Source organism: Mauremys reevesii, linkage group 3 (assembly GCF_016161935.1).
Source record: "Mauremys reevesii isolate NIE-2019 linkage group 3, ASM1616193v1, whole genome shotgun sequence".
In the NCBI taxonomy this organism is placed as follows: domain Eukaryota; kingdom Metazoa; phylum Chordata; order Testudines; family Geoemydidae; genus Mauremys; species Mauremys reevesii.
In genome coordinates, this window is record NC_052625.1 from 27406835 (window position 1) to 27416143 (window position 9309).

General features: G+C 57.3%; 1 long non-coding RNA gene across 6 annotated transcripts; it reads right to left on the reverse strand.

Moving 5' to 3' along the window:
• Positions 1-2184: 2184 nt before the first annotated feature.
• Positions 2185-8798, reverse strand: LOC120401110. Of its 6 annotated transcripts, none has more exons than XR_005596302.1 (8): positions 8697-8798; positions 7220-7751; positions 6246-6822; positions 5851-5931; positions 5325-5430; positions 5001-5114; positions 4218-4322; positions 2185-2379 (listed from the first exon to the last, which is right to left on the reverse strand). It is a non-coding gene; the product is annotated as an uncharacterized LOC120401110 (long non-coding RNA). The 6 variants fall into 6 exon arrangements; XR_005596304.1 differs by having other exon boundaries at positions 7220-7701; positions 8693-8790; XR_005596303.1 differs by lacking the exon at positions 8697-8798 and adding an exon at positions 8610-8678.
• Positions 8799-9309: the final 511 nt, after the last annotated feature.

Below are 9309 nucleotides of genomic sequence, written 5' to 3' on the forward strand. Positions count from 1 at the left end.
GGACCCAGACCAGCTAGTGCCCGATGCCTACATGACCCTGAGGGGAGTGTTCGGGCCCCCCGTCACAGTGCCTGTAGCGAGGATACACCTGAAATGAGGGGCTAAGGAAGGACCCAAAGAGGTCGAGGTAGACGATCACCTGCCTACCGAGGTGCTAATGAGTAATGACTTGGAGAACTGGCCGGATGGCACTCGGAGCGCCCTGGTCCTTACGCGGAGTCAGAGCCAGCAAGGGTCCCGGGACCTCCCGACGTGGGGGACCGAAGCACCAAGGGTAGGGCTTAACAGGGCTGGGCCGGAGCCTCCGTCCCAGGGTGGGGAAACTGAGGCACCACCAGCCAGGGCTGTAGTCGCCGACCCAGCAGCTGAATTCCAAATGGAGCTGCAGGTGGATCCCTCCTTGGAGAAACTGAGGGCCCTGGCAGGCCACGGTGGTGCAGGGTTGCTGGGGGAGGACCGCCGGGAGCGATTCCTGTGGGGGAAGGGATGCCTGTACCAGGAATGGGCTGGTTCAGGGCAAACTGAACCTTGGACGGGTGGGAGGCAGTTGGTGGTTCCCCAGAGGTACCGCCACAGACTGTTGTACTTGGCCCATGATATCCCCCTTTCGGGCATCAGGGCATCTGGCGCACCAGGCAAAGGCTGCTGCAGCACTCTTACTGGCCTTTGAGGCCGTCCGACAGTATTGCAGGTCCTGTGACCCCTGCCTGAGGGTCGGGAAGGCCCGGGACAAGGATAAAACACCGCTGAGACCTTTGCCCATCATAGAGGAGCTTTCCCAGAAGGAGGCCGTGGACATAGTGGGGCCCCTCAGCAGGGTGACCCGGCAGGAAGAAATACATCCTGGTGGTAGTGGATTTCCTACATGCTACCCGAGGCGGTGGCCTTACCCTCTATCGAGGCAGACACAGTGGCAGATGCACTGCTGACCATCTTCAGAATGGGGTTCCCAAGAAGGTCCTTACAGACCAGGGTCTTTACTTCATGTCAACCCTGCTCCAGTGCTTGTGGGAGAAGTGTGGGGTCTGACACACATGTGCCTCAGCCTACCACCCTCAGTCCAACGGGCTGGTGGAGATTCAATGGGACCCTAAAGAGGATGCTGAAAACCTTTATGGACCAGCAGCCACAGGACTGGGACAAGTATTTACCCCACCTGCTGTTCGCATATAGGAAGTGCCCCAGGAATCCACAGGGTTCTCCTTTCGAGTTGCTGTATGGGAGGAGGGTGAGGGACCCCTGGACTTGATGAGGGCCGAGTGGGAGGAAAGGCCTCTCTCAACGGGAATCAGTGGTGGAGTATGTACTGGCTTTCCGGGAAAAGCTCGTGAAGCTCATGGACTTGGCTAGGGGAATCCTAGCAAGGGCCCAGAGGAAGCAGAAGGTCTGGTATGACCGCTCAGCACGGGCCCGCTCCTATGCTACCAGGGACCAGGTGATGCTCCTTATCCCCATGAGTAAGAACAAACTGCCTGGGACGGCCCCTTCAAAGTCATCAGACAGGTAAACGAGGTGAACTATGTAGTGGAACTGTCCAACCGGGCTCACAGCCATGTCAACATGATGAAACCGTACTGGGACAGGGAGAAGTTGGTGCTGGCTGTGTGTGGGCAGTGAGAGGAGAAGGGAGAGGATCCCCTGGTGGGACTCCTCCTTGAGGCTGGGGCTAACCCGGTCGCTGGAATCAATTCCCCTCTCTGACCAGCTAACCCCTGCCCAGCAGGCGGAGATCAGAGAGGTGCTGCATTCACACCAGCAGCTGTTCTCCAACCGGCCTGGGCTCACTAACCTGGCTGTCCACCAGGTGGAGACGGGAACCAACCCTCCCATCAGGTGTTCCCCATTCAGGGTCACTGGGAAAATAGCCCAGGACCTGGAGAGAGGTCGGGGATATGCTGGCTTTAGGGGTAATCCAGCCATCTGCGAGCCCCTGGGCCTTGCCTGTGGTGCTGGTCTCCAAGAAGGACGGGTCGATTCGGTTCTGTGTGGACTATCGGAAGCTCAGTGCCATCACTGTGTCCGATGCCTACCCCATGCCTAGGACCGATGAGATCCTAGACAAGTTGAGGGGCGCCTGGTACCTCACTACCATGGATCTTACCAAAGGCTACTGGCAGGTGCCTTTGGACCCGGAGGCCAGGGCGAACTCTGCCTTCACCACCCCAGTAGGGCTCTTCGAGTTCCTGCTCCTGCCTTTCGGTCACAAGGGAGCACCTGCCACCTTCCAGCGCCTGGTGGATCAGTTGCTACGGGGGATGGAGCACTTTGCTCTGGCGTATATTGACGATATCTGTGTCTTTAGCCAGACCTGGGAGGAACATGTGTCCCAGGTGAAGAGGGTGCTGGGTTGCCTCCAGGATGTAGGACTGACCATAAAAGCTGAAAAGTGAAAGGTGGGGATGGCGGAGGTTTCATACCTGGGCCACAAGGTGGGGGGCGGCCACCTGAAGCCAGAGCAGGCCAAGGTGGAGGCAATCCAGGATTGGCCTGCTCACCTGACTAAGAAGCAGGTCCAGGCTTTCATTGGGATGGTGGGGTACTACCGGAGGTTTGGGCCCCACTTTAGCTCCCTGGCAGGTCCCCTCACGGAGCTGTGTAGGGAGGGAAAGCCGAACAATGTGGTCTGGACCGAGCAGTGCCAGAGGGCTCTCTGTGCGCTGAAGGGGGCACTTATCCAGGGCCCAGTGCTGGTAAACCAGTTTTAACAAACCCTTCCTGGTGTCCACCGACGCCTCGGACACAGGGCTGGGGGCGGTGCTGATGCAAACTGACACTCAGGGGGGAAAGACACCTCATTGTGTACCTGAGGAAGAAGCTGCTGCCCTATGCGGCCATAGAGAAGGAATGCCTGGCCCTGGGGTGGGCCCTCAAAAAACTGCAGCCGTATCTATTTGGGCGGCACATCACCGTGTACACTGACCACTCACCCCTGATGTGGCTACATTCAATGAAAGGGGCTAATGCCAAGCTGCTGAGATGGAGCCTGCTCTTCCAGGGTATGACATGGAGGTGGTCCATGTGCAGGAGGGCCCATGTTATAGCCGATGCCTTGTGCGGGCGGGGCCTGAACTTCCCCAGGTCACTGGCTAAGTGACCCTGCTCAGTTCAGCCCTGAAGGGGGGAGAGATCTGATGAAGTGGGGGTTTTCTTGTTTTTCTGTTTTTCCAATGGGTTGCATGCAGAGGAGTGGGACTCAGTTTCCCTGGGTGTTATGGGTTTAACGAGGTGAGGAGAAAGGGAGTTTGTTGTTCCAGAGGACCGGAGAGGAACTTGGGACCCGGCCGATGGCCTGGAGGATGGAGACCCCAGCGACTGGTGACCTGGTGACCCAGAGACACAGCTGAGGAGTCACAGCCGGTTCTGGCCAGTGGGAAGACAATGGGCTGTGAAGAGGACCCCGGTGACCTGACCAGCCAGTTCCAGCCAGAGGAGGGCTGAGAGGAGAGGAGAGGAGCCCCAGGCCTTCCTGCTTACGACCCTGTTTACTTGGAGAGAAGACAATGGACAGAGGCAGGGCTTGGGGCCGGGGATATCGGCGGCCCAACTGGGAAGCACGGGGGCTCTGGGCTGGGGGGGGGTGGGGAGCAAGCAGAGCCCACCTGGATACAGAGAGACTGGGATGTGCTGGGCTGAGGGAGGCCAGGCTTGAGGTCCCAAGGGTTTCCTGTGCTGTGTTCAACTCTCAATAAACCCTCCTGTTTTATACCGGCTGAGAGTCACTCTGGTTTAGAGAACAGGGTTGCATTAATCTCTTCAGGGGTGAGGAGGCCCACAAGGTCCAGAGAGCGTGGACTCCCTGAGGGGCCCACTGCGAGAGACAGACGTGCTAAGGCTCAGAGAGGTGCGGCTCCAGGAGATGGAGGGCCTGACCCCAAGAGAGTGGACCCCGAGAAGGGCTGTCTCACTGAAAGAGGCACCCCGCCCACGGACCACACGGGGACAGGAGTGGGCACGATCTGTGAATCCATGACACCTTCCAGGAGGACTTGCTTCCCCAGGAAAGCATGAACCTGGAGCATGGTCCCCTTAAAAGCCCAGTCACCACTTAACCAGGACAAGAAGAACTTGACTCAAGCCAAGCTCATGCTCTGCTCTGCCTCTGCCTCCCCAAGAGGAACACTCTTAACCCACAGCCCCTGCAGCAGCAGATCCTACAGCCAGTTGGAGCCAGCCCACCTACGCCTGGAGTCAGGAAGCTGGGGTCAGAGGTCACTTACGTCAAACTCAGGGAAGGTGATGGTGAATCTGAGCAGGGCCGTGCTGCTCCTAATGGCCCTGGCTCTCTCCTGCGACAGCCTGTACACGATCCAGTAGTTAATGTGCTGTGGAGAAAGGAGGCAGCTCAGGATGAATGGGCAGGTGCACGTGTTGTGCTAATGACATCCCCCCCTTCTCCCCAATCTCCAGGGGGATGAGACATTCTGCGCAGGGTGGAATTCATTGATTGCAGAGCTTTTTTGTTGTCCCCAGGATGATGCTTGTATTCTGCAGGTCACAACTTGTCATTGTCTCTCTAATCTGGAACAGTGTTTGGTGTCGGGGCTGGTCCCATCCTCCCTGAACTTCTGATTCCTGAACAGCTCACCAGGAAGGAAACAGACCCTTCACCCCTCCCTGGCTCTCAAATCCTTGGCTGGGTGAAGGGACTGAGTGTGAGCACAATCCCCCCAGGAATCTCAGGGCCCTTCAGAGAAGGGCTGATTCTCTGGGGTCCTTCTGTTTCTCTAGGAAGGAGCCTGTGACTCTTCTCTGAGGACCATCTTCTGCATCTCACAGGAGGGGTTCAGACTCTCACTCCCCAAGCCAGCCAGGGGCCCTGTGGTTAGTGCGCAACAGAACCAGGCAGAGCTCTGGCTTGAAGTCCCAGCTCCTTCCTCTGTCCTTCAAGGAGGAAGGGCCTGGCACTGCATTTCACTGACTGCCCTGACCGAGGACGGGCCATTGGGGACCCAGCTAGGAGGACAGACTGGATCTAAGAGTTAAGGTAAAATTGCCCCCACCCCTCTCATCGGGCTCGCCTCCAAGATGTAGTGGAGCCTGTCGGTGTCTGTGGACTCTGCCAGCAGGTTCCCCAGCATGGCATCCAGGAGGTCTGGCAAGACCCTATGCAGATCCTGCAAAGCAAGGGAAAGCCATGGGTCAGAGTTAGGGAAAGTGGGTCTACACCTGCCACAGGATGGGAAGAGAGGACTCTGTGAAGCACTGGTGAGCCCCCCAAACACATATCCCGGCCTCTCTCATTCACATCCCACTGCAGGAAATTAGCCAGGATTCATGGCAGGATGACAGCTGGCTCTTCAATCCATGACTTTAGCATGATCTACCTGGACTTGGGTGGTGTCCTTCTGCGTGCCCAGGGTGAAGACGGTATGCAGGGCAGCTCAAAGCAGGTGGGTCTCCAGCTCTGGCTCAAGGGCAGGTATCATGGTGCTAGCAAGAGAGAGGAGCCGGTATAGGACTGTGCAGTGTGGGGGTGGAACTGGCACCAACACGGCCGCAAAACTGCAGGGAACTAGGCAGAGGCTGGCGAGAATGGAAACTGAGGCACCGAGCCAGGGAATGACAAGGCCAAGGTTTCCCAGGCAGACAGTGGCAGGGCAGGAATAGCACCTGTTCCCTGGACCCTGCTGCCCTTCCTGTATCCGATCCTGGGCGTGAGATTCTCCCCAAAGCCATTGCTATGTTACTGGAGTGAAAGAATCGCCCAGCCAGGAGAGAGTGAACCTTCCCACCACCTCTGCCACAGGAGCCACCCTTGGGAAGTGACCTGGGAGCGGGAGGGCAGTGACTCCCAGCCCTGGGCCTGAGCAGCACCGGGGTTAGGGGAACCGGGCGGGAGGGTCTTGGTACCTGAGGTTGCCGACAGCAATCAGGGAGTTAGCGAGACGCCGCTGGGTGGAGAGTTATCAGGCAGCTCCTCAATGAGCTCCTCTGAGACCCAAAGGAGACAAAGGAGTGTGTGAGATTCGGGCCTCACTGACACTTCCCAGTGAGGAGATTACGCAGCCAGCACCCCACACAGCCAGCAGGATCCCCCCACCTGCCTCCCGCTCCTCCGATTCCTGCCCACTAGTGACCAATCTCAGAATTTCCCCGTCTCTTCTCCCCAATCTTCAGCCCCAGCAATCCCTGCCCTCAGCTGCCCCTCCAGCACCAGCCATCCCCCATCCATTGGCACGGGGAGATCCCAGCCCCTCTCAGGTCTCTGTCCTCCCTCCAGCTGCTGGGCGCCATGTCTCGCTCACCACAGTCCTCTCCAGCACAGCTGCCTTGCAGCAGTGCGGCTCCAATGTGTCCTGCCCTCTCTGCTGTGCAGCGAAACACGCGGGGGTGGATGGCGGGCAGGAACATGAGCTGCGGGGCCTCATCCTGCACCCACAAGGACTGGGGTTAGGGGAGAGAGAGACAGTTAGCCAGGGACCTCCCTGCCCCACCTACACCAGCTGCAGGACTCAGGCCTGAATGGGGGCTAGTGGGGACCCACAACATTGTCCAAATCACCCACAACTCCTACACAAGAAGGTCAGGAACTGGGATAGTGTCTGTGGGGGGAGGAGACCCCGGCTGGCGTGTGACAAATACCCCCATTTTGGGGGTCCCAGATCAAGGTGGAGAAAGGTCCCCATTAGGGCTGGTGGATCATCAGAGACAAGACCCGCTGGGTGCTGGGAAGCGACAGGACAATCTCAGTTCCAGCACAGCTGGGGAACGTTTGTAGCTATTCTGGGCCCTGGAGCTGCTGTTGGCTGTTTTTGAGAGCAGCCTCCTCTGTGGCCACGTCCACACATTCCTCCTCCTCGTCCTCTGAGTCCCTGGGGGTCCCTGCACCAGGGAAAGAAGGGGACGGGGTGACGCCTGCTGCCACTCGGGGGAAGGACAGGAGCATGGTGGGGCAATGTGCCCCCTTCCCACCCTCAGGGCGCAGGACATATTGGGCCCCCCCCCTCAGGGATGCCTTCGGCCCCCAACTTCTTCAGGAGCCCATAGCAAAGAGGCCCCCACACACTGTCCTGGACTCCCTAGGAGGTGCCTTCCCCTCCCCCCACCCAATTGGAGCATCAAGGACCAAAGTGGCAGCATCTACTGTCAGTGGGGTTCACGTGGCTCAGGCCAGACACCTGGGCTGGGGACCCACCCCCATAGCACTGGTCGAGTGCCTGGGCTCAGGGTGATCACAGCCCCCTTCTCACCCCTCCCTGAGCCCAGCCTGGCCCCTCACCTGGAACAAAGCAGCGGCGCCCATCGGCCTTGCTGCTGCCTGAGTCCCAGGCGCTGCTGCTGTCCCCTGGGGAGCGGCCCAAGCTGCTGGTGCTGGGACAGGGATCCTCCACCTCCTGCCCTGGGGAGGGCGATGCCTCCTGCTGGGAATCAGGGCTGGGCTCTTGGGGCCCCGGAGCCAGAGCCCCAGAGCCACCCTGTCCGGCTCCCCTTCTGGGCTGGGTCCTGCCTGCCCAGCCGCATCCCGGTCCAGCTCCATTTCAATCTGCCCAGTGCCTCTCTCACTGCAGCACCTGTGCCGTGAGTGGGTTTCCTCTGCCAGAAGGCTGGGCACTTCCACCTCCTGGCCCGGCCGGGAGCTCCTTCCCCACCAGCGGGGACGGAGGGGCGCTCTGCTCCTGGGGAAGACGGCAGCTGCTTCCCTCAGGCTCTGGGACCACCTGCAGAGCCTTCTTCCTGAACATCCTCAGGGGTCTGGACATCCTGGAAGCGAGCGGGGAGCAGGCGTGAGTCTGGGGTCAAGGCAGCCTGATCTGAGTAAATGGGATAGGACACCTCATATTATGCACTGCTCCTAGTGACACTCTCCAATGGATTCCCCATCCTCCACCCACCATGAGGTGGGTGGGAGCGGCTTCTTATCCCTACTTGAAAGGGGGAGAAGCTAAGGCTGAGAAAGGAGAATTGACTTGTCTTAAGTCGTCACACAGCCAGTCAGTGGCAGAGTTGGGAATAAGACCCAAGAGCCCTGACTTTCAATCTACCCATCGGATCTTGAATTTCATGCACTGAATGACCTGAATAAAGTGCTCTCAAATGAGCTCCAGACCAACAACAGTTCATGAACTGCTCAGAGAGAATTAATGCAGAGAAGCAGCAAAATTCATCAACCATATGACTGGTTATGACTGATTGGTCTTAAAAGAGAACAACAAGGACCTGAGTCTCTTCCCTGTCAATAACCTCCTGTTCAGCCAATCAGGGTAAAGACTAGAGGCTGAGGGTTCTCACCAGAGAGCCCAAAGGATGGCCCAGGTCACCGTTGGGGATCACTGTCCGAGCACTATTTCAGCCCCACATTTTTGGGTGGACCTCCCACAATGCAGAGCACCCCCTGCAGCACACAGACACACACACCTCCTGGTGGTGGGAGGAACAGGGAAAAGACAAAAGAAGTGCGATGAAGAGAAAGCTAGGAGGGATGGAGGAAAAGGTAAAACAAAAAGACGAAAAAAACCAAAAAACCCTAATGGCCCAGTCATTCTTAGGGACAAAATCCTAGGTGGGGAATAGAAATCTGCCACCTTAAACTAGTGTTTTCCATGTCTCGAATTTAGCTGGCATGAAATGGATCAGACTGAACAGGTTCCAAACCTCTCGGCGGCTCTTACCTTCTAAATAGGGATGTCTGGTTTATAGTAAAATCAGTAAAAGGAAAGGAGTAAACGTGAAAGAGGTTCCTCCTTGCACTCACGTACGTGAACCCTAACACTCTTCAAATCCTCAAAGAGAGACCTCAAGAAGGAGACTTGCTGAAGCAAAGCCACAGGGGTCACCAAGGTTTCCCTGGCCCTGCATCCCTGTCCTTCCTAGCTGCTGTCAGCATCTCTCTGTGAGGTCACCACCTCCCCACCACCTTTGACCAATAGCCTGAGGTCCTGCAAAAAGCCTTTGTGATGTCACTGCCACACCCACCCCTCCCCTGAAGTGCTAATGTCCTGACGCTGGCCAGACACTTTCAAGGTTTGAGCTACTCCCCGTGGATCACCCCACTCAATGAGTGTTCACTCTCGGAAGCAAGCCGGCTAGACGGTAAAACATCAGAGGCTGCTCCCAATGCTACACTCAGTTTTTTCAAAATTAATAGACTTTATGGCCAGAAGAGTCCTGTAGAGTATCTATTCTAACCTCCTGCATATCACAGGCCTCCTGCATACCACAATAGCTACTTTTTGGGCAAACACATTCCACAAAGGCATCTAGTTTTCATTAAATGACATTAAGAGATGGAGAATCCACCACTTTCCTGTTCCTGTGGTGAATCATCCTCGCTGTTGAATAGTTGTGCCTCATTTGTAATATGAATTTGTC